Source organism: Pinus tabuliformis, chromosome 8, assembly GCF_031772625.1.
Source record: "Pinus tabuliformis cultivar Carrire ecotype Pingquan chromosome 8, CPIR1, whole genome shotgun sequence".
In the NCBI taxonomy this organism is placed as follows: domain Eukaryota; kingdom Viridiplantae; phylum Streptophyta; class Pinopsida; order Pinales; family Pinaceae; genus Pinus; species Pinus tabuliformis.
The window spans coordinates 1,558,746,648-1,558,761,390 of NC_142294.1; the positions used below are offsets into that span (position 1 = coordinate 1,558,746,648).

At 34.0% G+C, this 14,743-nt stretch overlaps 1 pseudogene; it reads right to left on the reverse strand.

The window, feature by feature from the left end:
- Window positions 1-8,101: 8,101 nt before the first annotated feature.
- The window catches only part of LOC149241911 (uncharacterized), a 30,000-nt pseudogene continuing 23,358 nt past the window's right edge, over window positions 8,102-14,743 (reverse strand).

Sequence of the window (14,743 nt, forward strand, 5' to 3'; positions counted from 1 at the left end):
TTGAGGGAACCCATTCCACAGGTACTCAGGCCTCTCGGAGAGGTATATGGCCTTAGAAAATACAACATTAAGGGACTTGAGCCTCCTAACAACATATGAAGACGTTTCATGTCTCAAAGTAGCTTCAGGACCTTGGACGTTGGTAAAATTTGACCTAGATTTAAGGATTCTTCATGATGACACCATTGGACCTAGCATTCCCCCAAGCTAGCCTTAACACAACCTGATGGGAAAGAGTTTATTTAGATCCTAGATGAGGATGGTCTCCCATTGAGAGACTAGGGAGGGCTAGTTGCACCAGAGGAAGCCCTAATTCTCTGGAGATGGAGGCCTTATTTGATAATTGGGGATCTGTGGAGACCACTTGATGGCACCCCATAGGAAGATTTGAGGACTCTCCCTCAAATTTTGGATGATCTAGGCTCTTTAACAAATTTGGACACCTCACCACACCTTGGCATGGAGTTATGAGCCCTAAAAGGGCATGATATCAACATTTATAGAGGCTATGACTCACATGTGTGGGCAATTATGGTCTATTTTGTCATTAGATTATAGGTTGGCTTGTAACCTAAGTTCATTTCATGTCAAACTTGTGATTATGGGCTTTATTAGGCTGAAATAGTTGATGTAAGCCTCATATAAGTAGAGGTTATATTCACTTCATTTGGATCATCACTTGTGTATCAATTCAGCCCTCATAGAGATTTTGGTCCTAGCTGCAATTTGTCTTGTATCTTGTGTAGATGTGATCTATTGTGGAGTTTTTGTTTATGGAGCCATTCTCTTATTTTGGAGATGTCATTCTGGAGCAATAAAGGATTGGTTCATGCATATATCTTGTAATTTAATTGTATTGGAATTTATTTTATTGGATATTGCATGGAATGGTTATTGTCTAGGGTTTCTATGTGCTAATTATTATTGAAATTTTTTTCTATGGAATCTTAACAATGGTATTGTATGCATTACCCTTATAGAATTTATGTGACAATCCCATGAGTGAATATTCATGATAAGCTCTCATCATTGACTTTTCTCCCTCATAAAATGATAGTTGGGGGTTTGAAAATGGGGTTTCTTATTCCCTTATTGCTTGTCAGGGTTTAGCCTTTTCTCGTAAGTAGACCTCCCTTAGACTCCATCACTGGCCTTATTCACTTTGTTAATCACACCTAAACTTAACTTCAAACCACATTTTTCTTCCAAAAATCTTATTTTTGACCTCTTAAGGAAAGCTGCTAGGCCAGGGTTAGGGTTTAAATTCAACTAGGGTTCACTATGTTACTCGATGGAGGCATTCAACACTTGTTTGTGAGGTCATTGTGTTAAAATCAACCTTTTCCCTTGGCTAATTTCTCTATTTTAGGGCTCACATCCTTTGCCTTAGGTACTTTTTTCCCTAGCGAAACCCTAGTCTTTCCATACGCTTAACCTTGGGGCTTGTTGAAGGCTTGTTCTATCATAAATTGATCATACCTATATATTTCAAGCCTTTTCTTGGCCTCATGATCCTAGTTAAGTCTGTTGAACTTGCCTATTCTTAAATCCTAGGTCACTTTTTCCCTAATTAAGCCTCTTGGAGAATGTGCATTTCCTTATTAAGCTAGATGAGCCCTGTTACTAACTAGAGCATCCATCCTCGACCTATCTTTGTCACCTCCAGTCCCTGGACTTGATATATCCTTTAAGTGACCTAACATAGGGAAGCCTCCCTTGTGGTGAAAGTCCACTAAAGAGTGGGAGGTAGTGGTTGTGGTGATAGTGGTCCACACCTCATATTGTTATCACTTGGCCTCACTTTTTCATTGTGGGATCCCCTCACAAGGCGTGTTAGCTTTTTAGGCAATAGTTCCAACAAGCAAAAAGTTGGCAGGGTGTGCCATGTGGCAACACCACAAGAGGACACATACTAGTACAGTTAGTATGAATGCAGATATGGTAGGACGATTACTGAAGGGTGGACCAAACATATTGTAACATGTGGTAGTATGATAATGCAAATGTTGACGTTGAAGTATGGATGCTAACAGGTGGATGAATCATAGTGTGACACATGGTGGGTTTTTCTTACATGCTTGAAAAGTGGTTGCACTGAAACAAGACATGTTATGCTGCTGATGCAACATAACACTGACATGGCATAGCTGATGTAGCATGTTTGCATACATGGTTGAAGATGTGGCTTGATAACCGAGTAGGTTACATGGATTCCACATGGACCAATTAGATGTTACCACATTGCATCCCAAATTTTCTCAAAAGGGCCTTATTAGTTTCGAAAGGGTTGGGCAGGTGGATCGAATCCCCGACCTCTTGGCTACAAATCCAACAACTTACCACTATGCCAAATGTGGCACTTATTAACCATTACAACAGACATGCTTTTTAAATTTTATTCATTGAGTAATTTGATGTAGCTGCATAGGCCTAGCACACAATATGATGAAGTCTAGACAAGAGCTTACCAATGTGATGGGATGGCCACATGGTAATGCTGAGAGGAAATTTTAAATGTTTTGTATGAAATTGTAAATATTTACACTTAGGAGTGAGTTTTTACTTTCTAGAATAAGTTGGAGAATGTATTTTCTGATGTAAATTTTAGTTTTCAATTTCCCTTATTTTGTGGAGAAGGGGAAACAATTCACATTTTTGTGACTCTTGGTTGTCATGGTCGTTTTCTTCTGGGAAATAATAAAAAAAGAGTGTTTGGGAAGAATAGGTGAGAGGAGACGCTCCCAAGTGAGGAGAAAAGTGAGGGAGAGAAGAGAGGAACTCGTTGTTTCTTTGTGCAACTATAGTCTTGAGTTGCAAACTTGTCTGTACTTTCAAATTTGTGTGAAAAAGAAGGTATTTATGTCTGAATGGCGTAATTGAATTGCAAATGGGACTGCAATTTGGTGTGGTTTTATACTGAATCGAAACCCCAGTGTTGAAGCAAATCGATTTCTACTTATGAATTGTTACTAATTGCAGTTTTATTTTAGTGTGTTTGGTTATGTTTAAAAGTTTGTACTTGTTCAATTGATTTACATTAAGAATCTGAGAATTGAAGCTTTAATCTTTGTGTGATTTGTTCATGTATCTTGTGTATTATTTTTTGAAATGGTCTCAAAACTCGCAGAGGAATGTACCACGATGTCCAGGAGTAGGAATGTGAGGTATTTACAATAAATTGGGAGTTGTAACAGAGTACCCTATTTTGAAATGTTGTCACATCCTTTATATTGATTTTCTGACCATGCAATGCAAGCTAGCGTGTAAATCTTAACGAAGAAAGGAGAGTGAAATAATTCACTATAACAAGGAGCAAGTTAAGGACGTTGGGAGTTGACCTGAGAAAGGAGTCGGGTCGTTTCATCTTCCTCGAAACAACAACAAAAAATTTTAACGAAATTTCGTAGTGACAGAACAATAAATTGGAAAACATGTGCTACGAAATAATTTCCTAGCGAATGGTTAAAAAAAATAAATTTGAAAGATTGTGTTCCAGTAGGAGTCCCCTTTTGGCCTGTTTTTGTATTGCCCAGTTGCGAGGGTATTTTTATTGTTGGGAATTGAATGTGACAAAGGGTCGAGCCCATTGTTACATGGGCTTAAACATGAAGGATTAAAACATAGGGACAAGCTGTTAAATGAGTGCGTTAAAGAATTATTATATTGCATCCATTATTTGTTAAGTTGAAGCGTATGTAATTGGATTTCTGAAATGAGGTGAGATTCGTGATGGAGGGTGAGAGAAAAAATATCTCACGGAATTTATCATAATAAATTTGTATTCTTATATTGAATGCATAGGTTAAATGTTTCCTAAAATATTGTTGAATTGTATGTAAATACAAAGCTATGTGTGGAGTAGATTGGGGATATTGGTGTCGGGGTGGCTTGACTGTCATCAAGTGGTATCAAATCCTGAACACTCTTTGGTTATGAGATTAGAGTAACTCAACAAGAAAGCAAAGTTTTGGAGATGAAATTCAGAACATAGAGCATAATCAAATATAATTGAGTGATTGCAAAATGAAAATTTGAAAGAAAGGAAGCCAATAAAGTTCAGAGTTCGCAGCAGAAGCATGGAGCAAAATCATATTTGAAAATTTGATTGAGGTAACTTATTTTTTTTTAATTCTTATTGAATTTGAATATTGATGATTGCATGATGGTTTAATGAAGAAGACAGTGTGTGGAAGAAAATATACTTTGGGAGGAAGTAGATCATATTTGTTTTGAAGATAGATTTGAAAACAAAAATTTCTGAGTGAAGGACATTAGAAGACTATAACATTAAAGGTAGAGCCAGCAGAGAAGACTACAACAACAATGATGCATGTTCAACAGAGATTTGGACAGTGAGGTAATGGTCTTTTGTTAATTAATTACTGATTACAACACTACAACATAATAGGAAAATAGTGCCAAAAAAATGTCGAAATTTAGTGTATTTCAGTTCATGAATTGGACACCTTTTTCGACGCAAACAAGGATGTTTATCATAGCACCAGATTCTATGCCGGAAATAGTGCCAGAAATAGCACTGGGAATGGTGCCAGAAATTGTGTCAGAAATATCTCCAGGCATAACACCGGGAATAGCGCCAGTTTATCACCAGAATTAGCGCCAGTATTTGCTTCCAATTTGGCTTCTAGTTTGGCTTCCATTTTTCTATCCAGTTTTGCTTCTCATTTTGCTTCTAGTGTGGCTTCCAATTTTTCTTCTAATTTTGCTTCCATTGTTGCTTCTTTTTTTGCTTCCAAGTGTCGGGAATAGTGCCAGGAATAACACTAGGTTTAGTGCCAGGATTTGTTTCCAGTTTGGCTTCTGATTTGGCTTCTAGTTTTGCTTTCCATTTTGCTTATAATTTTTCTTCCCATTTTGCTTCTAGTGTGGCTTCCAATTTTGCTTCTAATTTAGCTTCCGTTGTTGCTTATTTTTTGCTTCCAAAAGTTATTATTGTTTTGCATATAGTTAAATTAATATATTTTTGTTCTAATTTAATTAGTTAAATATATCATGTCTCTTAAATAAGTTATATGATTATACAATAAGTCATATGAATGCATTTGAAATATTTTATAGGATAACATTTATAAAGAATTTTAGGGAAACAAACATCCATACAAATTAACAACATCATTATACTTATTAAATCTCCATCAAAATAGAATCTACAACATCGAGTATATATAAAATAACAATATAATTATTGTAATATGATCATCATTTATAATTAAAAAAAAGTGAGTCAAATATCTACAGTTTAAGTGAATTTGAAAACATCTATCATGAGCAGTAATTCAAAACCTTCATATGTAATACATATGCATCCAAATCATCAACCACTTCCACTATATAAAAATTGACGAGTCAACACTGATAAGGTCAGCATCATATATAACTAAAACAAGTGAAATTCACATATACTAGTAGATCAATAACATGTGAAAATGATACATTTCCAACAGTCAACATAAGTCAAAATGATACATCATGTGCAAATGATAAATTATGTATGACAAAATGATACAAGTCAATATGATACATCATGTATAAATGATATAAGTCAAAATGATACATGTAAAAAAGATACAACTCAATAATATGATACTGGAAGTAGTGAAAATGATACATATGATAGTCATGGAAAATTTTAAGAACCTCCCTAAATTTATATGTATAATAAATGGGCGAATCCCCATGATACATAGTAAAAATGGAAGGCGATTTTATTAATAATATAATATGTATATAATTGTTTTGGCGAATCTAATACAAAATTATTTTATCTTGTAAAACCATGGCAAATCACTATTACAAAATGGTAAATCATTAAGAAATCCAAGGGTTGTTGTAGTTGCTTGGAACCAAGAGGGTATTCAAGAAGAAACTGTAAAAGAACTTGACTACATTACTGCCAAATCAGAAGAGCTTGACTAGTTACCATAAAGCGCACCACTCTAGTGACTAAATCATACAAATTTGGAACCAGCGGCTGCTGCCTAACAATTGCTTTCAAAATTGATGGTGTAATGATAGTTGAGATACTCTCTAAATTGATAAAGAGTGGACATTGGCAAAGCATCTTTAGTGGATCATTTGAGATGGTTGTATTTGCATGTCTCAAAAGCGTAACAAATAAATTAACAGAAGACTGCATTAAGGAACTATCACTCTTTCCCGATGTTAGGACCATATTAAAAACTAAGAAGGTAATATTGCTATTGTGAATATCAATAGATGGAAGGGGAAGTCTCAATAGACAAGCTAGACATTTCACAGAATGTGATATAACTCCTTCATACTTAGATTTCAGACAATTCCCTAGTAGTTCTATAAAAGGGTCTAACATTGTTATTAAATATTAATCACTCTTATCTACTTTGAGTTTTTTCATATGGTTCTCAAGAAGTCTCAGTGAAAACACTGAAATTAGATTCCTATTGGGTGTATCTACCTTATCATCTGTAGGTCCCTCCATTGAATTTTTATGAGTCCAATGATCTTGAAGATGCTAGGACATGTTTAATAAACAAAGTAGTCTTCCTACCCATCTTTTCCTCCTCCCTACTATCCTCAATCAATCCATATACAAAAACAAACAAATTTGTTTGAATTAATGATGCATTAGCCCGAAGACTGGTTGCTAAATATCGTAGCATGAATTCGATATTAAAATTTCTATTTTAGTGTAAGTGTTCTATGAAGATTGCATCTACTAGGTATCAACAATGTACTAGCATGCATAGATAAAGTAATACTCTGAGCAATTAATTGCAAAAATTCAAAAGATTTGGTACTCCTTGTCTCCTTTGTTTTGAAGGCAATTTTTTCGACTTTTTTTTCTTTAGTAACTTCTCTCATGATATCATTTTATGCAAATTCTAGAAGTTGTTGCACACAATAATCAATATCTCCAATGTCCAGGGCAGATGAAACTTTCGATAGGATGAAATTAATAGTATAGCCTAAAGTATGCAATTCATAACCCCTTGTTAATATTGTATATAACGTTTTTACAATGAACTGCAAATAATGCGCTCCTAATTCCTTTGCACATGCAACTAAGAGAGCCCTAGCCTCATCCATTACAAAATGAGGGGGACTCTTCAACATATTTGAAATATGTTGTATAATATGAGGAAGCTCTAATTCCATTGTTTCCAAAGGCATAAGTTTCAATAACTTCAGTGCAGAATGACTAACTAAAATATTAACCAAATTTGAGTGAGATATCATCAACTTATTTATCTTAGTTAGAACATGCTTTTGCAGACGTTCTTCTATTTTAGGAGAGATGATATTTTTGTTACCAATATTCCTCCTTAATTCCATATTGGTTGTATCAAATGTTATTTCACCAATCTCAATTTGATGATCATGTTTTTCTGGTTCTACAGTTGAGGACATTCCATCAATAAAATGAAACTTATCTAGTATAGAACAAATCAACCGTATAAGTATATTGCTATTATCTTCCTCAGGGAAGCCATCATTTGAAATGCTCTCATTAATAAACTGAATTAGTATTCCCATCTGATATGACTAACAATACAAGCAAGGGTTTCTAACCAAGAATTCACAATATTTCCCTCCCTGTCACCTTTGGCCTCAAACAACAAACTGAAAAAGAGTCGACAATTGCATGATATTGTTTTGTTTTGATGGGTTCATGAAAAATAACATCAGTGGAGCAATCCAAATACTCTAAGAAAATTAAAAATATGTGAATTGATAGTTTTTTCTCAACAAATAAGTTGGATATAACATCTTTTTAGCATGGAAAAGCTCAGTGGTCATGTGTAATTCTGTGCTTATTAGGCACACATATTTTCACAAGAAGAAGCTTGTGAGCTTTGCAATGCCCTTATTTTTCCCCAACTAGTTCCGGGATGATTTTTTTTTATAGAATCCCATCCACAATAATAGAAAACAGTCATAATTTTAGCAAAATAAATGGAATATACCTAAATCTAATATAACTTTGATATTTATTTCCAGATGCTTCAATTAAATGCAGCTAAAGAATGAGTTATTTCCGAGTTAAATTCATACATAGTAAAAGAAAAGTTAATGTACATAGAAATAATTGTTTTATTTAACATCAATATTGAAATTTCAGAGGAACAAAATTGTGTCTCAATATAAGATACTCGCTAATTGAGTTACTTCTGAACTCATGTTGCAGGGGGCACTCTGAAAGAACCTGCAAGGTTAGAAATAGTGAAAAAAACAATTGCGATGAGAAACAGTTTGACCAATAGTTCCTTGTTCCAAAAGCAATTTTTCCTTCTTCAAGCATGATCCTGACACAATGACAAGTAGTTGGAATGTGCCATGCTATCCGACCTGCTCATTTTTTTCATATGGAGTGCATCACTAGTCAGGTCATGTTGTGGTGATGAGCATCCATCAAAAGATGACATAGAGCTGAATGATTTCTCTTGTTGGAGAGAAGAATCAAAAGATGACATAGAAATGAATGAATTCTCTTAAGGGGTGTATCAATAAGACATGTAAAATAGACTAATAAAACTCGATATTAATATTATAGAGCTTATTAATACCTTCAATTGCGCTTTTCCATAAATATTTCCAAGGATTCTTTATGTGCTAGTGGTATCGCTGACATAAAAAAAATATCAAATAAGATAGCAATAAATGAATGCAATTCTATTAACCTCTATTCATACATATTATCATTCATTTCCCACTTAATGCCCAATGCCAAGAGGCAGGCCCTCACATTCTTATATCTACATTAGTCCACATATACTATAACCCCCCATCAGGGTTATAACAAATTCTGATACCTTGAGCTAAGTCTGATATCCTAGGAATATAGAGCTAAGTAATTAGCCTTCTGTATCATTGTTACCTCTTGGTACGACAACATTGGGTGTTGATGTCAGGACAATTTATTTTGCACATTCTTGTTGGTTGCTACCAGCCCCATTGTTTTGATTTGATTCTAATTCCCCATTACTTGAGGATACTCCAATAGACTGGTCGGGCTTGGAACATAATTGGGTCTTTTGGGGATGAACTTGTGGAATAGGCATAAGGGGCTTCTGAGGTGGACCATGTGGAGTCATTGAAGTCAGTGCATTTTTCCGGCTAGAGCAAATATTAGGTGTGGTTGGTCTACTGTGACTATTTGTTGGCACTGGTGTTGACATTACAAAATTTTGTAGACATTGAACTTCCATTTTTAGTCGCTAGCATGATTGCATGTGCCTGCAATGAAAACCAAGAATTTTATATTAAATTCAGTAGAGGCTTTTATAGAGAGTCCAAGTGACCAGATGGCAGAAACTACCTAAATAGTAAATAGCCAGAAAGATGAACAAACATCTCAAATATCCACAAATAGAGTTCTAGGTCCCTACTCTTTATTATTAGCATATAATACAACCAAAGAGTAGAAAGTCCAAGTGACTAGAAGGAAGAAACTATCTAAATAGAAAATACTCATAAAGATGAACAAACATCTCAAAGACACATAGATAGAGTTCCAGGTCCCTACTTTATTATTAGCATATAACAAAGCCAAAGAGTTGGGTATGCCAACAGGATGTGATTTCTGGCAATAGAAATGTTTTAAAACACCAAGTGTTTTAATTCATGCTAACTGTATTTTAGTGCACTTAGGCCATACTGTGATGGATACCCCTTGTTCATTGCAGGATCAACCAGTGGGAATTCAACAAAGGCCTCTGCACCTCCTCCAAGATCAAATATTTTATAGGACTTTTATAGAATGTTATGCTTTTCCATCGTTCTCCCAAATGGTACACTACAACGAACAATGGAAACGAAACTTGCTGAAAATGATTCACTTATCTTTATATTCATAGTAAGCTCCAACAATCACCACCTTTTTATCAGATTCCATGAAATATATCACTGAACAAACTTGATATTTTCCTTGTTTATTTTTTGATTCAAATGTTATATCCATCTTAATTAAAAAACCTATATTTTGTGTAAGAGATTATGAGTAAATGAATATTAGGGACTTGAGAATGTTATCACTAATTGCCAATCACCCCACACAAAGCACTAGACCAAATCTACTTTAATAATCAAATTTGAACGAGTTTAATTTGATTAACTTTCCTAATCTTGTTATAGCTTCTAGGCCCCAAAGAATGCATACCTTGTCTGGAGGAATGTTATCATACACATTTACTGTGCCAACATAGAATATAGTTAGTTGAGCATTAGCCAATTTTCTAGGTAAATTAGAATCGACCCTGCAAGTACAAGTTAAGAAGAATGTCTCATATTTTAGAATAAAGGAAAACCTAGAAAAGAGAAATAAGAAACAAAGCCAAACCAGCCTGAAGTCTGTTTATTTATGATAATGATTTTGCAAACCCACTCAAGCATAACATTACATTGAACCTGCCTTTGCATGGATAAGTTGTATTACCTCATCGGTGTGGTACCAACTGAAGAGGAAACAACACCACACAAGACAAAAGGTTGTCTCGTAAAGGGAATGCTTGAAATAAGTTTTCCACCCAAAGCAATTGTTGGATCTTGTCCCTTAAAAGAAGCAGGAGAGCTGAAATGCTCCCTAAAATTAGTTGGAGAGAGGGAGGCCTTTTCTCTAGGAAAAGCACCAGCTTGTTCAATAGAAGGATTAGAAAATCTTTGATCATTAAAGAATTTTACTGAAAAGGATGAAGGAGGCACTTCAAAATGTTGATTTGGAACACAATTTTCTCTAGAATAACTGTTTTTGAACTCTGTATTATCCTTCGATATGTGACTGAAATTGTAGGATTTCTGTCATAATAAATGAAAAACAATCAAGATGCCAATTCTCACAGGGGGAAATCAAAAGCTAATTGTCCTTGAATATTGAATTTTATTTTGCTATGGATTTGCATGTAAATTTGAAATGCATACCGACCAACTTGAGTTTTAGTTAAAAGAACTAATTCACAAAATGATAATGATTTCAGGGGAATACAACTATAAATCTCAACATGCATTGACTCTGACATCCAATTCCAATAGAAAACTATAGTGATCCACATCTTCTGAAAATTACAGTGTAAAATCTTTGTGTCCTTCTAACAATAATATTAAAGATGTTGGAGTAACTTCTTAGTAACAATAGAATTGGGAAAGAATTTTCTAAAGACAATAAATCGAATGGTGGAAATTTCGTTCTGGAAAAATTGTAAATTGCCAACATTAAATAGACTAACAAAGTATAAGTCAAACTTCTCATGATCTAGATATCTTGAAGTAAAGAAACCTACTGAAAACAGGTTGATCCCCCACATTTTCTCTTTGGAGACAAGCATGGCATTAAATTCCCAAAATGGAGGGACCCTACCCATCTTTACTTGTCATAAGGTTAACCTTGGATTGAAAATCATGTAGGAAACACTTAAACACAATGCTAGAAGGAGCACCATGATGACATGGAAATGACAGATCTAAAGATGGAAATGCAAATTCAGAGTAAATGTATAGGTTAGTTCCAAGCAAACATGTTCCATATGCCATGGTATTATTGTACATATCTTTTAAAGCTTGAAATGCAAATTCAGAGTATATGCATAGGTTAATTCCAAGCAAACATGTTCCATATGACATGGTACTATTATTAATAGTGAACAGTAAGGATCAACATAGCTGTAGTTAACTTGAGTCAAAAAAATTACCTGAGACACAAATGTACTTCTATGATTTGATTTGAAAGTATCTATAGTTGCCACTGGCTGAAGACCTGAGGTAACAAGATGGTTGAACTTCCTTTTCTCATATCTCTCATCCTGCGAATTTTTTAAAGACATGAACTGCTACAACGCAACAAGTTTGGTCCAATTAGTCCATTACATATTTATATTTGGCACGGATTTTGCAAGAGGAAGATCACATTTATCATTTATGTCATTTTTTAGAGTATAAACATCAATTCAAATTAACTTGGTTTGATGAATTATCCATTATAAATATAAATTGATATTCATTAGATATTCATTAGTAGATTGAAAACATAAGCATTCTTGAAAACTATCTGATTCTACTTTGTTTTTTAAGGAAAAACATTATTTATATTAACTTAACTTTTATGTTTTTTTTTAAAACATTGTTTATATTAACGTATGCTAATATGTTGGTTAAATTGTTGCAGCATGAAAGGTGTTTATCTACAATCAAAGACTTGCACATGGCTAATTTGCATGAGGGTTTTGAACCCGTAATTCAAACCTCTCAATTTCAGTTTGCTTGCAATTTTAATATATGGGCAAGGCTATAGCTTCCCCACTTTTAGAATTGATTGTTATGTAACACAACAAAAATTAAAATGGTGTTTTCCTTCCCATGTAATTGTGAATTTTACCTCTAGGAAAATTAAAATATTGTTTTCCTCCCTATGTAATTGTGAATATTTCCCTCTAGGAGTGCTTTGCGAGTGATTGCAATGTAAAGTGACAATATTGTTTTCTTCCTACTTAATGGTGAAACTCTTCTTGATTTTCGATTGATTGTTAAATGCACTATATGATCATTCTCATCTGGATATGATAAAAGTCATTTTGTTATTGCTTCACAAGGGATTTTTTCAGAGGCTAAAATTCTCAATTATAGATTTCAAGCACATGCTTTGTCACTTTTTGTCAATGGCCTCTAATCTTGAATTTTTGATACATGGTTGTTGCCTGGAATAAAGGTATGCTAACTTGCAGGATACTATCACCAAGATTGTGCAAAGCTTAATCAAGCCTATACACTTCTTGAAACTTTTTTATTCCTTAGGGGGATTTCACCCTCAACCCCTTCCTATAAAATTTTAACCAGTGATGGGGACTAAATGCCACATAAACCAACTCTAGTCCTCACAAGTCTTCTCACATTTATGCACTTATTGCAGCCTTTAGAATTCAAAATTAATTTTCTTTTGCTTTGTAGAGCTAAATCCACTTAGAAGTGGAATTATAGATAATAATCCATAAAGCATCTCAAGATCTTTATGAAAATGCTTTCTGATTTTTTAATTTTTAATTTTATTTTTTACATTTACTGTGTACTTCCAAACGAATTTCATGTAAGCCTCGTGATACAAGTTGTCACCAACATTCTGTATCAATATTATTGGAAAGGATTTATCTTCATGCTTTATGGTAAAGTGCCCTTATTTTCAAAACATCGTATTCAACTCAATTTGTTTTTCTCTCTACTGTAATGGTCCATTTTTAAAACATCAACAACTTTGATTTAATTCGACGTTAAATGACCTTTAGTAATTTAAAGACAATATCTGAATTAGTGAGGTGATTTATACCTTCAAAAGTGACTTTAATATCGACTCGTCAAGGAAACTTTGGAAGGACCCTCCATCAACATTGAATTGTTTTCAAGAGGGCTTGGGTAAAAAAAAGTATAGGAAAAGCTTTCAAAAGGAACATATATCAAAGGTACAATGCAACTAGATTTACCTTGATAATGGAGGAATGACCTGTTATAGAGTTTTATGAACCCAACGTTTTGGACTACCAAGTGAGTCCATCAGCAGGAGATATCATCTTGTTCAATTATCATAGTAAATTGAGTTATTACATAGCAAAAATTTCAGCCACTCTATGGTCGTATTCATCCCTTAGCATGGCAACTTCTTCGACATGTTTTCACTTGAAACACTAGTAAGGTTAAGAAATATTTTGTTATGGTGGTGAATGAAAGCAAGATGGCCAGTAAAAATTTGGATAACAAACTTGATATTACAAAGGAGAGCAATATTCATACTATCAGATTGGTAACATCTCTTTAATCAAGTGTTGAACATGTTGTCTATAATGTTTGAATTGATTCTCCTTGACTCTCAGTTCTATGATAACTCATTATAATGCACTTTATTAACAATATTTCATGGATCACACTACTTCCTACATGATTTAAGGTTGATAACTTCCAGTATAATAGTAACACTATAAATCAAGTTTACATACAGTTTCAAAGTTGGCTCACTATTAGAATCAAAATATGATTTCATTGGTTTTCCTCGGGTGGTAAGCCAAAAGTGAGGGAAAGAATATAAGATTCTGAATCAAAAAATCATCTTAGCACTTAAAGACAAACCACATTAAACTAAGTTTCCATAGGGAAAAATAAATGCAAATCAATTAACTTAAATCAAACTGAGAAATGCATATTGTGCATCCTTTATTGAGAAAAAAGAATGTAAAAAATATCAGCTCATTCATAGCTATTGTTAACAAATTTAGAGGCATTTTGCCGTCACTCATAATCTATCTGGCAAATAATGTTTTTCCATACCATACATTTCATTAAAAGTACATCAATACAACTTCCCTTTAGGAAATCACCTGCATTCTCTTCCAATTTCATTAAAGCATGTTATGACTTGCCATCGACCCTGACAGTGTTGCTTTATACCTTCATCTCCAAGAACTTTCCACACCAAAAATAGATATATTGACACTAGAAGTCCTACAAAAAGAAGAAAAATGACAGTAACTACCTCAAAACAAAATGAATTTTGTGGAAAAAAAATAGGAAGTAAAGGAAACAACTCTACTAAGAGGGGTAGCGGTATTCTCTCTTGGAACATTTATGAGATACCATGGTAGTAGTTTCCAAGGCTATTTCCTGAAATATTGAGATATGTTGGAGAATAACAAACATTTTGTCTAAACAACCAACCTATTATAGGGCCTCAAACATACGCTGAAAATACATGATTATGGAGTGTACCTGGCAT